The sequence below is a fragment of the Stenella coeruleoalba genome (assembly GCF_951394435.1).
Source record: "Stenella coeruleoalba genome assembly, chromosome: 2".
NCBI classification, from domain to species: domain Eukaryota; kingdom Metazoa; phylum Chordata; class Mammalia; order Artiodactyla; family Delphinidae; genus Stenella; species Stenella coeruleoalba.
Genome location: NC_137147.1, coordinates 169,964,682 through 169,981,048, shown reverse-complemented (window position 1 = coordinate 169,981,048; position 16,367 = coordinate 169,964,682). Strand labels below are relative to the sequence as shown.

Sequence of the window (16,367 nt, the reverse complement as noted above, 5' to 3'; positions counted from 1 at the left end):
GGCTGCAGTTTTAACTAGCCATGTTCTAAGGCATCACAAGGGTGTGTGTTCTGGTCCAGTTGCGTTTTAGGGTGTTGCAAGAAGATCTGGCATTTATCCAACTCATCGGAAATGCTGAATGAAGCAGTTGTGGTTTTCATTTCTAGGATCACCTCTTTGCAACGACCATGCCCTCTTCTCAAAATAAAAATAACAACTTGGGAACTATATTAAAATCTTTAGATCTCCTTTTTAAAATCTTTAGATTCTTGAAGTCTCTTCTGATTTCTCAAAATTTGAAGTTAATGACCCTATCCTAACTTTAGTCAATATCCCAAGTATCCTATCATTTAAAAGAGGTACTTTCATCCATAAGCTAACCTCACTTTCTGCCCTATTATCAGAAAGAATGTAAATTCAAGTTTCTGGTGCAATCGACCTTTATTTTTAAAGACTGAGGCTAGAAAGTCCTTCCCCTAATAATGGTAATGTATCAGTGGTCCCCAACCTTTTAGGCACCAGGGACCGTTTTCATGGAAGACGATTTTTCCCTGGACCAGCGGGCGGGGGCAAGGGGGATGGTTTGGGGATGATTCAAGCACATTATGTTTATTGTGCACTTTATTTCTATTATTATTACATTGTAATATATAATGAAATAATTATACAACTCACCATAATGCAGAATCAGTGGGAACCCTGAGGTTGTTTTCACTTGCCACTCACGGATAGGGTTTTGATACGAGTCTGCATGCAATTGATTTATTATGGTCTCTGCAGTCAAACCTCTCTGCTAATGATAATCTGTATTTGCAGCCGCTCCCCAGCACTAGCATCACGGCCTCAGCTCCACCTCAGATCATCAGGCATTAGATTCTCATAAGGAGCGGGCAACCTAGATCCGTCACATGCACAGTTCACAGTGGGGTTCTTCCCCCTTGAGAATCTAATGCTACCGCTGACCTGACAGGAGGCGGAGCTCAGGCGTAATGCGAGTGATGGGGAGCGGCTATAAATACAGATGAAGCTTTGCTTGCTCACCCACTGCTCACCTCCTGCTGTGTGGCCCATTTCCTAACAGGCAATGGACTGCTACCAGTCCATGGTCCGGGGTTGGGGACCCCCGATCTATATCTTTCCATTCCCTATTAAGAGAAAGGAAACAATTTTCCTTTTCCTTTCTTTTTTTTTTGTTGTTGTTGCATCCATCCCAAATTCATTATAATTCAAGAAGGAATCATCTGACTTACCCTTTTTTAAAAAATTGAACTATTGTTGATTTATGATGCTGTGTTTATCTGACTTACTTTTTGAACTACCTGTGAAGAAAAGGGCTGTGTAAGTAAAAAATGAGCATGATTACAAGGCCAATAACTGGCCCCCCTAAGATAAGAGCTTTCAGCAACTTTATGCGAATACATTTGCTTACAATTAATATAACAAATATAAACACATTGCTGATGGGAATTTAAAATGATACAGGCACTTTGGAAAACAGTTTGTCAGTTTCTTAAGTTAAACATACACTTACCATATGATCCAGCAATTTCACTCCTAGGTATCTGCCCAAGAGAAATGGAAACATATGTCTGTCCAAGACTTCCACACAATGTTCATAGCAGCATTATGCATGATAAGCAAAAAGCTGGAAACACTTCAAAAGCCCATCAGCTGATGAATGGATAAGCACACTGTGGTACAGCCATACAGTGCACCAATAAAAAGGAGAGAACTGTGGATACAGTCAACAACATAAATGGACCTCAAAAACGTGATGCTAGTGAAAGAAACCAGACACATAAGACTACGTATTGTATAATTCCATTGATGTGAAATTTATAGAAGGGATAAAACTATAGAGACAGAACACAGATCGGTGGTTACCTTGGGGCTGAGATGGGAGTGGGGATCGTCTGCAAACAGACATGAGAAGCCAATGGGATGATGGCACTGTTCTAACACTGGATTGTGGTGATGGTTGCACAACTGTATAAATTTACTATAACCTGTCTAGTTGCCACTTAAAATGGGTGAGTTTTATACCATGTAAATTATGCCTCAGTATAGTTGTTTTATAAAAGAGCATATATAGTAGCAGAAAAAATAAAATCTGTGACTATCTATTTACCTTTACAAAAAGAAACCCAGGAAGGATAAACCAGAAAACCACCAAGTTGGTTACATATAAGGGGATATGGAAATAGGGGTTGAGGAGGGAGTGGCATTTATATGAATATACCTTTCTGTACAGTTTTTCTTTTGGAAATATAACCTTCTACATATTCAGAAATTAAATTAATAAGGATGGGATGGGGAAAATAAAATAGAGAGCAAACTGAAACAAATCAGACCAGTTAGATTTCAAATGAGTTGTATAGCTACACAGAAGGAAAACAGAAAAAGAAAGAACTAATCTGAGCAAGGTCTGAACACAGTATTGGACTGTATGCCCTCAGTTTGTGGCAGAGTAATGGGGCACGGAGGAAATTACAAATAAATCCTGAACTCTTTTCAGTAGGTTTGGTTTGTGTAGAGGCAATAATGAAGCAATTCTGAAATCATTTTAGATGTTTTATGCAAGTGAACAAATAAGTAAATGTATTGTATTGGGGATTCAAGGTTCTCACTGAAAAAAAAACCAAAAACCTCATGCCAGTATGGAATAGAAAAAAGCAAGGATAAACCCTGTGGGGCTGGATGGATTGAAATTATTGCTATGAATGCATGATTTCTAAATTATTTACATGTATTTATGCATACACGTATATGTCTATGTATATTTGCATATGTGTCTATATATGTATGTGTACACATGTGTATACATATGTACATGTATTTGTGCATATGCTATCCATTGATTTTCTAGCTCGCTCAGTTGAGGGAACAGTTAAATTTTATGTGCATATTTATACACATATGTGTGTATACATATATACATGTGTGTTCATGTGTATGTATGTATATGTATAAATATCCATTGAGTTTCTAGTTCACTCAACTGAAAGGTGCAAGAAGGAAAGACTTCCAGGAGAAATGAGCATATGTCACCCCAAGATCTTGGTTTCTAACATCTTTCCTTAGGAACCAAGACTCTTCATAGAAATGGCTGAATTCAAGGCTGGGGTAGGCAGGTACAAGAAAAGCCTGGAAAATCTTTTTACGCCAGATATTAAGGAAGTGCTCACCATGATGCGGAGAGGGGTATCACATATCACAGGAGCCAGCTTGTAGGGGCTCCACTGGCCATAACAGGTGCAATTTGAGCATGCAAATAATTATATACAGAAGTGAATTATAAATCATTGAAAAAATAGGTATAATGAGTGCATACCTATAATAAATATAGAAATAACTGAGACAAATAGGGAGGGTTCCTGCTTAAAATGGAATACCAAGTGCCACATGGTAAATGGAGAGGGAGTGCTAGAATTGGAAAATAACCATTTTGCAACCATGATAGTAAGGATCAGTTCAGCAGAAATCATCAGTGGATGCTGAATCCAGAAGGAAATTTTGATGAGGAGCAAAATATTTGCATGGACATAAAGTGTATCCCTCAGTATCCCTTGGTATCCATGAGGGTTTTGTTCCAGGACCCCCGTGGATACCAAAATCTACAAATGTTCAAGTCTCTTATATAAAAGGGTGTAGTATTTGCATATAACTTAGACACATCCTCCCACATACTTTAAATCATCTCTAGGTTATTTATAATACCCAATGCAATATAATGCTCTGTAAATAATTGGCAGTACACTGCACATTCAAGTTTTGACTTTTGGAAATCTCTGGAATTTTTTTCCGAATACAGTAAGTCCCCTACATACCCCTACATATGAACCTTCAAGCTGCGAACTTTCAAAGATACAAATGTGCTTTCACACGTCCAGTCACGTGAAGTTAGTTCACGTGTCTGGCGTACATTGTCATGTGAATGCATCCTCTACAAGTTGTTGTGCAGCTTGCCCTCCATCTCCTGTTGCTGACGATCCTTCAGCTCTACCACGTCCCACCTCCTCTCCCTCCTCCAGTCAGTAACTCTTCTTGCCTGTTCACTCGATGCCAGCCCCTGTGTGCCAGCTGTTGTGCTGTACTACTGTCCTTTTCAAGGTACTGTACTGTAAGATTAAACATGTTTTCTTTATTTTGTGTGTTTGTTTGTTTTTTATGTATTATTTGTGTGGAACATATTATAAACCTATTACAGTACAGTACTATATAGCCAATGGTGTTAGTTGGGTACCTAGGCTAACTTTGTTGGACCTAATGAACAAATTGGACTTACGAACGCGCTCTCCCAATGGCAATCACTGGTATGTAGGGGACTTACTGTATTTTCGGTCTGAGGTTGATTAAGGATGTGGAACTCATGAATATGGAAGGCCAACTGTATATGAGAGACAGAATGATGAAGCAAACGGCTGAAATGTTAATAGCAGGTGAATCTGGGTAAACAGTATTCTTGCTAATACCCTTGCTCATACAACCTTTCCATGCTTGAAATAGTTTCCAAATAAAAAGTTTAAAAATTGAAGGAAAAAAACCCTGAAAGTAGCCTTCCACCTCAAACTCCTCTTCCCAGGAGTAGGTCAATGTTAACAATTTTGCATGTATATTTCTAGATCCATTTCTATGTATTTTTTATTGTGGTAAAATATACATAGCATAAAATTTACTGTATTAACCATTTTTAAGTGTATATAGTTCAGTGCATTAAGTGCAAAAAAGTGGAATGCTTCTGGATTTATGTGTCATCCTTGTGCAGGGACCATGCCAATCTTCTCTGTGTGGTTCCAATTTTAGTCCACGTGCTGCCGAAGCAAGCGCTCTAGGCATTTTTTTTTTTTTTTTTTTTGCAGTACGCGGGCCCCTCACTGTTGTGGCTTCTCCCGTTGCGGAGCACAGGCTCCGGACGCGCAGGCTCAGTGGCCATGGCTCACGGGCCCAGCCGCTCCACGGCATGTGGGATCTTCCCGGACCGGGGCACGAACTTGTGTCCCCTGCATTGGCAGGCAGACTCTCAACCACTGCACCACCAGCGAAGCCTCTAGGCATTTTTAAACGCGCATGTTCCAACATTATAAATGTAATCATACTGTACAAAGGAAGAAAAAGAAAAAATTGAAGGTGAAAGGTAAACATTCCTGGTAAAACAAAAAATTTGTGACTAGCAGAACTGCAGGAATGTTAAAGGAACTCTTCAGGCAGAAGGAAAATGATAACAGTTGGAAATTTTAATCCACATAAAGGAATAAATAACACCAGAAATGGTAAATATGTGGGTAAATACAAAAACGTTCTTTCACCTACTTAATCTCTTTAAAAGATATTTGACTATTTAAAGCAAACATAATAAAGTGTGTGGGGTTTATAATATATGTAGAAGCAAAATGTGTGACAACAAATAGGACAAGAGGAGGAAAATAGAAGTATCCTTTTGTAAGGTTCTTACATGTCACATGAAATGATAAAATATTATTTAAAGGTAGACTATGATTACTTATGATCAGTCGAATAACCCTAGAGCAGCCACTAAAAAAATGTTTAAAGGAGGTATAGCTAGTCAGCCAATAGTGGTAATAAAATGGAATCATGAAAAGATTAGATTACTACAAATGAATAGAAATGAAGGGAAAAGAGAACAAAGAATAGATTGGGACCCATTGAAAACAAGTGCCCAAATGGTAAATTTAAACCCAGTCACATCAATAATTACATTGAATGTAAACTGTCTAAACACTCCATTATTACATAGATCAAATCATTATGTTGTACACCTAAAACTAATACAATATTATATATCAAGTGTAATGCAATTCTTTTAAAAAAGCGCTCCATTAAAAGACAGAGATTGTCAGATTGGATAAGGAAAAGCAGTACTCAACTATATGCTGTCTGTAAGAGACTGACTTTAAATATAAAGACGTGAGCAGGTTAAAAACAAAAGGGTAATTTTTAAGTTATCTAAAAAGTTTATTAAAAAAGAGTAAAAAGATAAATATATGCCACACAAGCTCTATGCAAAAGAAAGGGAATTGACTATATTAGTATTAGACAAAACAGATTTTAGATCAAGGGATCATAATAATAAGGGGATTAATTCATCAAGAAGACAACAATGCTGACAGGGCTTCAAAATACATGAAGCAAATAGAAGTAGATAGAAGTAGAAGAAGAAATAGACAAAATTACTGATAGAAGTAGAAGAAGAAATAGACAAAATTATTATTGTAGATTTCAATGCTCCTCTCTCGATAATTATTAAAATATGTGGGCCAAAATATCAGTAAAGATACAAACAACTTGAATAACATATCAACCAAATTAAATTAATGGGCATTTATAAAACACTCCATCTAACAACAGCAGAATAAACATTATTTTCCAGTGTACATGGAACATTTACTAAGATAGACCATATTAGGGGCCATGAAACAAGGCTCCAATAAATTTTAAAGGATTGAAATCATTTATGCCATATTCTTTGACCACAATGAAATTAATTAGAAATCAGTAATACAGCCGCATAGCACAGGGAAATCAGCTCAGTGCTTTGTGACCACCTAGAGGAGTGGAATAGGGAGGGTGGGAGGGAGACGCAAGAGGGAGGAGATATGGGCATATATGTATATGTATAGCTGATTCACTTTGTTATACAGCAGAAACTAATACACCATTGTAAAGCAATTATACTCCAATAAAGATGTTAAAAAAAAAAGAAATCAATAATAGAAAGATATCTGGAAACACTCCTGTTTGGAAATTAAACAACATATTTCTAAATAACACATAGGTCAAAAAAAAATCACACGTGAAAATTAGAAAATATGTTGAACTGAATGAAAACAAAAGCAGCATGTATTAAAACTGTGGTATGCATCTAAAGCAGTGCTATAAGGGAAATTTGTTACTTTCAGTGCTTACATTGGACAGAAGAAAACTTCAAAATCAAAAATCTAAGCTTCCACCTTAAGAAACTAGAAAAAGAAGAGCAACTTAACCCAAAGTGAAAGGAAAGGAAAGAAATAACCAGAAATCAATAAAATAATAAATGGACAAACAATAGGGAAAACCAATGAAAGCGAAAGCTGATCTTTTGAAAATAAAATTGGTCAATCTCTAGCCAAGCTGAATAATAAAAGTATATAGAGGACAATTACCAATATCAGGAATGAACAATTCTACATACACTAAAATGATAATAAGGGAATATTATGAATAACTTTAAGCCAATAAACTCATCAAGTTAGATAAAACAGAAAAAATTCCTAGAAAATCAGAACTAAAGCTCACTCAAGAAGAAATAATTTAAATACCCCAATTTATATTAAAAAAATTGAAGTAGAATTGAAGAAGACCCTTAAGTCCAGATGGCTTTACTGGTAAATTCTACCAAATATTTAATGGAGGAATAAAACCAATCCTACACAAAAAATTAGAGTGGAGAAGACTTTGCTATTTATTCTATGGAGCTAGCATTACACTAATACCAACACTAAAAAAGGAAATTAAAAGGATAGAAAACTACAGGCCAATACTCCTTATGAACACAGACACAAAATCATTAACAACATTTTAGTCAATCAAATCCAGCTGTATACAAAAAAGGAACGCATCATGACCAAGTGGGGTTTATCTCAGGAATGTGAGATTCATTCAACATGCAAAGTTTAATAAATGTAATCCACCACATTAACAGACTAAAGAAGCTGTATGATCAGCTCAATTGATGCAGAATAATATTTCACATTTTTAACACCCAATCATGATTAAAAAGTCAAACAAACTCTCAGCAAGCTAGAAATAGAAGGAAATTTTCTCAATCTGATAGAGGAAGTCCACCAAAAACCTATAGCTAACACCATACTTAAAAATTTTAAACTGAATTATTTTCCCCTAAGTTTGGGAAGAAGGCAAGAATTCCTCTTTTGCCATTTCTATTCAACAGGAGTTCCTAGTCAATGTTATAAAGCAAGAAACCAAAATAAAAGCCACACTATTTTGAAAAGAAGAAATGAAGATGTCATTATCCACTGGCTATGTGGTTGCACATGTAGAAAATTCTAAGGAATCTACCAAAAAGCAACTATAACTTGGAACTAAGTCGATCAGAATTTGTAAAGAATTCACAAAACAATAATAGGACAACCTGATTTTTGAAATGGGCAAAAGATGTGAACAGACACTTCGCCGAAAAAGATATACTAGTGGCAAATAAGCACATGGGGGAAAAAATGCTCAACATCATCAATCATAAGGGAAATGCAAATAAAACCACAATGGGCTACCACTCTATACCCTCCATAATGACTAGAATTTTTTTGGTTTTATTTGGGCAATACCAAATGTGGACAAAGATGTGAAGCAACTAAGACCCTCATACACAGCTGATAGGAATGCAAAATGGTACAGCCACTTTGGAGAACACTTTGTCAATTTCTCATGAAGTTAAATATACATTTACCATATGACCTGCAATCCACTTCTACATATTCACCAAGCAAAATGAAAATCGACATCCGTGTGAAGACACAAATATTCATAACAGCTTTCTCCATAATAGTCCAAAACTGGAAACACACCACACGTCATCAACAGATGAATAGAAGAACAAATTATAGATCACTCCCTGGCAATGTGAAGGGACAGACTTCTGAGATGTGCAACAACATGCCACACTGAAATTCGGTTTTGTTTGTTCTTTCACTCCCTTAGCTGCCTCTCCACCACACACACACACACACACACACACACACACACACACCCTCTGTCACTATGTACCCCTTGAGATCAGGAACTGTCCTCTTTTCCTTTGTATTCCCAGTGCCTAGCAGAGAGCCTGACCTATAGTAAATGCCCGGGAGTTATGTATTGAATGAAAGAATATTATTGCTTTTCAGTATTCATGATGTTCTTATTGATGCCAAGTCAGCTTGCAGCTTCCATATTCTGGGGCGTTGGGCTCTTTTCTCGTGTACTCTGGTGAAGCACGCCATCCACTTTGACTTCCAGATGACTGGTCGGCCGAGTTGACACTGGCAGTAATGGAAGCTTCTGCACTCCTGCTCCAGTCTTTCCTCTTGATCCTCAAGGGGTTTGAGCTAAGGTTTCTTCCATCCCTCCTTTGGGCTCAGGCACAGTGCCAGCCTCAGCCCCAGTGTTTGAATCATATGCTCCTTTGGCCAAGTTTTAAGAGCCAACTTGCAATTTGGCCGTTGCAATATGTTCTGACTCCTTCACATGTGGTTTGAGCTCATTGATATTCATGAGCTTGCAAACAGGAGACCCATCTCACTGGGAGGCTGGGCAGTGGACAAAGGGCCCTTTCCTGGTCTCCCTGTGATGTTGACCAGGCTGCTGTGCCCACTGAGAATAGCCCAGATGCTTCTAGAGGGATTCCTTAAGTCCCTGTCCAGATGGAACAGGTCTTTCATCCCTGAGCTTTGGGTATCTTGGCCTCCAGAGATGAGTACCCAGAAGCCCACGTCGCTCTGGAAGACACTGACTGTGTTTTCACTTCTTGGGGACCCTGATGTGTATTTGATTCAGTTAAAAATGTGTAACCAGGTCCAGCATCCCACAGCAGCTAAGAAGGAACGCCAGAGCAGAGAGTAATGTCCACAGTGGCAGAGGTTGCTGCAGTTTCATGGGCCAGCAGCCGAAGAGATTGCTTTTTCTTGAAATAGGTTACTATTTCTTTTTTTTCTGGTTAGGTCATAGATTCATAATACAAGCATGCTTTTGCTTCCCTTAATTCAATTAAGCCATTTTCCAGAATAAGCTCTCTAGCTCCTCAACTGAGTTCATTAACTGGTGTGTGCACATGCATGTATACGTGTGTACATGTGTATGTAAACAAATTAGGGGCCTAACCTAGACGGGCCACACTTTCAGGGAGTTCCAGCACATGAGGGCCTCCTGCCAGCTGTAGTAAAATAACAGTACTGGAATGTTTGTATTCAGATACATAGGACATACTATGTGTCAGGCACTGTGTTAAATACTTTTCAAGGTTTATCTCCTTGAATCCTTATGAGGACTATGGGAGGTAGGCCAGTCTTAGCCCCAATTCACAGATGAGGGAACTGAGGCTTATCAAGGTGAAGTAATTTGCGCAGAGCCACACCTCCAGAAGTGATGGACCTGATTTTCAACCTCAGCAGTCTGGCTTCAGAACCATGCTTTTTACCAGCACATGTTGAGTGATGGGTCAGCCCTTGGAATAACACCATCAGATAAAGAGGGTGGACAGCAGCCAACTCTAATTTTATATTGTTGGCTGTGGACGAGCCACCTTCTGCTCAAAGGGAAGAGCCCAAGTGTCTGGACTCTGACTTACAGCGCTGGTTAATTTTTGGCAGAAGGGACTGTTTGGTGTCTCTCCAACATCCTCTAACCTAGATGCACAGGAACTTGACCGTGGTTCCTTGAGGTGGGAAGGCGGGTAGTGATTTTCTAGGAGCCGGTGAAGAACCGTAACTCTGTTGGGAAGAGAGCCCTCCTGACTTCTGAGAAAGCAATGGGAGGATCCATTCCTTTGCTCATTCATCAGATATTTTTAAGCACCTCTTTTAGGGGGGAGAGGAAGGCAGCAACAGACCCTGCCTTCATAGAGCTTACAGTCTGGCAGAGAAGATGGCAGTTAAATGAGCAATTACAATGAGGTGCCTGAGAGCAATGCTACAGGAAGTGCTGGGAGCAATGGGTGCATGGGCCCTGGAGGACACTGTCTCCCATTGAGAAGTAACATCAAGGTCAAGGTCGGGAGACTGGAGAGGCTCAAAGGCAAACACCAGGATCAGCCCAATGATGAGGAGAGGTAGATGAAGAACACAGGGGGCTGAGGAGAGCCCCGTCTGTCCTCGTCCCAGGACATTTTAAGTGACCATCAAAAAATGTCATGAGCAAAAAAAAAAAAAAATGTCATGAGCTCTCAGGGGCACCAGAACCAAAGGCCAAGGGAGTTTCAGGGTTCTGGCATTTCTGCTAGTAGGCATGCAGAGCCACAACGTTTCTTATTCTCATTGCTAACATCAACCACGCCGCTAACCAACTTTGATCTATAGAAGCTTGATTACATTAAGCACTTGCTAAAAGAAGTTTCCTTTCTTTCCCTAAATACCATATTTTTTTTCACATATTGGATCTGCCACCCTCCCAGGGAGAGTGATTCATTTTCCAAAGTTGATTTTTCTAAGAAGTAAATTCTCATCCACTTTGAAAGCCTACCACAAAGTGACGTGGCAAAACCCGGGGAACAATTGCAATAATTAAAGACAGTGTTTCAAGTTTTCCCCAACTTTTCATCAAGTGCTCCCACAACAGAGAGGAGTCAAACCCTGCCCCCTGGAAGTTTGGAACATCCTTACAGCTCTCAGGAAGGTCTTCGAAGTTTTTCTTTTTTTTTTTGCCGTACGCGGGCCTCTCACTGTTGTGGCCTCTCCCGTTGCGGAGCACAGGCTCCGGACGCTCAGGCCCAGCGGCCATGGCTCACGGGCCCAGCCGCTCCGCGGCATGTGGGATCTTACCGGACCGGGGCACGAACCCGTCTCCCCTGCATCGGCAGGCGGACTCTCAACCACTGCGCCACCAGGGAAGCCCTTTTGTTTTATTTTAAAATGTTATACCAACATTAGTGAATTTTGTGTTAACTCTGTAACATCACAGATTATTTTAATATGAAAACAGTATATTGCAGATGAAATCCTGCCATTTGTGACAACATGGATGGACCTTAAAGGTATTATGCTAAGTGAAATAAGTCAGATAAAGAAGGACAAATACCATGTGATTTTGCTCATATGCGGAATATAAAAATAAATAAATGAACAAATCCAAACTAACATAGATACAGAGGGCAGAGTAGTAGTGGTTACCACAGGGGGAGGGGCAGAGGTGGAGTAGGAAATGGGTAAAAGGGGTCAACTGTATAGTGATGAATAGAAACTAAACTTTGGGTGGTGAGCACGCTGTAGTGTATACAGAAGTAGAAATGTAATGTTGGACACATGAAACTTATATAATGTAATAAATCAATGTTACCTCAATAAAAGAAAAGAAAAGAAAAACTGTATTTGTCACCGAATCTTTGAATAGTTGATGCTCCAGGAAAATGAGCCAGCTGCATGCTCCAGAGCAAGAAAATCCTTTTCACTCTTTTTCATTACACAGTGCTTTTTGTTAAAACCATAAAAACCACCAGTAAGTACAAAAAATTTAGAGTGAAATTTGAAAATATTCTACAACACTTAACAATGGTTTCCCCCCCACTTTGGGCTGGTGATCCTAAATCTAACCCAGAAGGCTGCAATTCATCCTAGATCTCTTTGAATCTCTTTGAATACAAAGATGTTGTTTTTTAATCTATAAAATGGGGACAAAAACATTTGCCGCATAGGGATGTTATAAGGACTAAATTGAATTAGCGCATGTAAAGTATTAGGCAATAATGGATACCCCATAGAAATCTGTTTCTTTCTCATAGATGCATCTCAGTGCAATCTAGACAAACTGCACAGAAAAAAAATCAGTCTTGGGCTTCCCTGGTGGCTCAGTGGTTGAGAGTCTGCCTGCTGATGCAGGGGACACGGGTTCATGCCCTGGTCCGGGAAGATCCCACATGCCTCAGAACGGCTGGGCCCGTGAGCCATGGCCACTGAGCCTGCGCGTCCGGAGCCTGTGCTCCGCAAAGGGAGAGGCCACAACAGTGAGAGGCCCGCGTACCGCAAAAAAAAAAAAAAAAAAATCAGTCTTGCTAAATCAAGATAGAATTCTTCACCGAATTATCTGAAAGTCAAAATACTTAACATTTAAAACAGATGATTAAGATTTTGGAAATTTCATTTCTGCTTTCAACTCCCCCGCTACTTTAGAAATTCATTAATTCCTTCTGTGCTGTGGTCTTACCATCCAAAAGTTGCAGTAGTAATACTGACTCCTTATGGAGATAAATGGATGAAAGAAAGACACTTAGACATACATCAGTGACTACTCTGTGTACCATCCTTGACCATAGTCTTCTAAGTGCATTTCAGAAGTTTGATGAGCACCATTCTGATAGAATGAGAATTTCTCTTCTCCCAGGAACAGACAAGAAATATGAGGGAAAAGGGACAGGCCGACCTGCCGCAGGTGATGTAGTAACCACTGAGCTGGCCATTATAAGAACATTAATGGCCCTGACTTCCACATGTCACAGAAACCAGCACATCTATAAAGGCTGGTGTTAGACTGACAATTTGGAACAGATGATCAAAGACTCCCTGAGTGTCTTTTTCTAAAATTACTGCACAAGAAGACTGAAAAAAGGGGAGGAAAAAAACGTCATTGGACCTCCAATCTCTAACTTATGTTTTCTAAGTCACAATATGAAATTCTGTATCATCAAATGACATTTAAAAGAAGAATCAATGATTATGTATGATTAAAATAAATATATATATATATTCTATTTTTTAAAAGCACTATGAGACCTAAAATGAGCTATGTAATGCAATAAATGAATTCAGTAGGAATCTGAATGAGATAAACCTTCCTATTACATTTTTTGCACAGTAAATTGCAATGTATTATTATTTTCTTATAAGCAACAAAAAATGTTTTAATATTTAGGTATAAGTCACTGAGAATTATTTTTATAGCACATTTACTATATAAATAAAGCACATTTATTATATAAGTAAATTATATATAATAAATATTATAAATTATACATTATTATTATTTATAATAAATATAAATTATGTATGATAAATATTATATATAATAAATATAATTTATTTATATAGTAAATGTGCTAACTTTAACTATCTTAATTAAATAAAGGACTGTTGCAAAAGATTTGATAGACAGTATTCAAAAAAAACCTGAGGCAAATTCTCCTTCTTACCTTGGTAAAGAGAGGGAAATATTGCATAAATGACTATGATACCCTGAAGAATTATTACATTTCTTTGATAAATATGATAGATGGAAGTGGTCTTGGAAACAATAAGCTAGATATATAGGGTGACATTTTATTGTGCACATAGAATCCTCATTAGTTATGTGTTAGATGTATTTAGATCATACAACTATTGTTGGCATTTTCCTTAATCTATTTGTTCATTTACTGCCTTCATAATAACCACAGTGCCCTGCAAGCAGAGTCTCACAAATTTAATCTTTTCCTGTTTGGTTGCATTTTCATATTTACAAGGCTCTTTGGAAAAAAGGAAGACCAGAGGAAAAAGATGCCAAATTGTCACATGAAATTAAATCTATGTCGTAAAAATGAAATGGTGCACTCAGCGCATGGCTGTGCTCTTTGCAGAATTAGATCTACCATTGTTTCTGGTCTTTCATGCTGCTAAGAACTACTTCTCGCTGTCTGGAAAATTCCTTTCTGAAATGATCTGTGCCGTACTTCATTTAAATTGCAAGATAGGATAATCTTCTGCATTTCACTAGCATTTCTAGAACTGATGTATATAGATACATCAGCCTAAAGACAGAACACTTGCTCATAGGAGTAGTTAAGAGACACAAATAGAAAAAGCACTGTTTCTGTATAGCCATCTGAGACTGACGCTAATTATCGAGGATAATCTTTTGTCTTGATCTGAGCTGTTAACACTTGAAAATCTATTTCCTGAAATTGGCTTCTTGTTATGAATATCAAGGCATGTGAATCTCAAATAAACATGGAGGAGGCAGACTCATTTTAATTTCCTAAGAGTTACAATCAGATGTTTTCATATATGTGTATGTTTATATCATGTTTACTATTGACATAAGATAATGGAATGGCAATAACAATGTGAATTTGTTGAATGCCCCCTATGTGCCAGGCATTGTGCTCAGTATTTTTCATGATTTATTTCCTTTAATCCACCAAATTCTATGAGGTAAAGACTCTTATCCCCATTTCACAGATGAGAAAACGGAGGTTTCGTGCCATTAAACAACTTGCCCAAGGTTGTACAGTCAGTAATGGTGAAACAAGGATTTGAAATGAGACATTTTGACTCCAGCTCTCATGGTCTTAAACTATTATTCTACCTCAAAAAAATTTTAAGGTAACTTGAAAGATACACACCACATATTAAAAGAACATGAATTTGGAGCACATGGGAAAGAGGTTAGAGAAGAGGAATGTCAGTGGAGCCAGGAATTAGGCCAGGACGTGAAATGTACAGGATTTGCTTAGCTTGAACCACAGATGTATTCTACGCTTTCTAGCAGTCTTTGCAGAGACCAAACACAATGATGGGGCCTATATCATCAAACCAAACCATATGATTAAGAAGCACAACTATTCTTTATAGTCTGACGATAAAGACAGCCTCTTAAGGATCCTCGTAAACAGAACACCACGTAATGTAATGAAGTCCATTTTCAACAGAGTCCTTACAGTAAATGCGATGGTGCATTTCACAGGGCTCTTTCTTACTGCTCTGCCAACACAGGCAAATAGCACAATTCATTTAAAGCGATTCTCCAGAAAGCCAGCACCACACGGCCTGGATATGCAAGGGCCATCGGCAAGACCGGGGACACTCATGAAGCCAAACAATTTGCTTTTCAAATCGAAATCGAAACCAAAACACAAATAATAAATTTACTGCCAAGTTTTCCCTCACTAACGGTAACAGCTTTTTGTCTGTAGTTGTGATATATGTACAATATTTTTCAAGAAGTACAAGTAGGGCTTCCCTGGTGGCGTAGTGGTTGAGAGTCTGCCTGCCGATGCAGGGGACGCGGGTTCGTGCCCTGGTCCGGGAAGATCCCACGTGCCGCGAAGCAGCTGGGCCCGTGAGCCATGGCCGCTGAGCCTCCGCGTCCGGAGCCTGTGCTCCACAACAGGAGAGGCTGCAACAGTGAGAGGCCCGCGTACCGCAAAAAAAAAAAAAAAAAGAAGTACAAGTAACGAAGCATAGAATTGATATCTTAAGCAAGAGGGAGTTAAAATAGCATGTGGTTACCTTTACAGGTATCCATGACTTAGAAACACGTAATTTTTACATCTGCTGCTACACATTCCCCTCTTCTCTTGTCTGTCTCTTCCATGCTACCATGACAGGAAACACTGTGGAAAACCGTATGGAGCTTCTAGAAAACCTGAAGGTACAGAAGTAGACAAAAAAGAAGTTATAAAATTCAGTTGAAAAAAACCTGCTTATGAGGTTGTATCAAAAGGTCAGATTTCAAGACAAAGCTGGTCTTTTTAATAATCTTTGTTGGACTTCCCTGGTGGCGCAGTGGTTAAGAATCCACCTGCCATATGTATATGTATAGCTGATTCACTTTGTTATAAAGCAGAAACTAGCACACCATTGTAAAGCAATTATACTCCAATAAAGACATTTAAAAAAAAAAAAAAGAATCCTCCTGCCAATGCAGGGGACATG

At 38.6% G+C, this 16,367-nt stretch overlaps 1 protein-coding gene across 21 annotated transcripts in view; it reads left to right on the top strand.

Moving 5' to 3' along the window:
• Positions 1 to 16,367, top strand: part of PIP4K2A (phosphatidylinositol-5-phosphate 4-kinase type 2 alpha) — a 485,936-nt gene that overhangs the window by 235,957 nt on the left and 233,612 nt on the right. The window contains exon 1 of one of the 21 annotated variants that reach the window (XM_079913301.1): positions 14,763 to 15,035. The exons of the other annotated variants lie outside the window; for them this stretch is intronic. The gene's annotated coding sequence lies outside the window, so the exon portion shown is untranslated. Of the gene's footprint in view, positions 1 to 14,762; positions 15,036 to 16,367 lie in introns of those variants that run through there. 21 annotated transcript variants of the gene reach the window in all.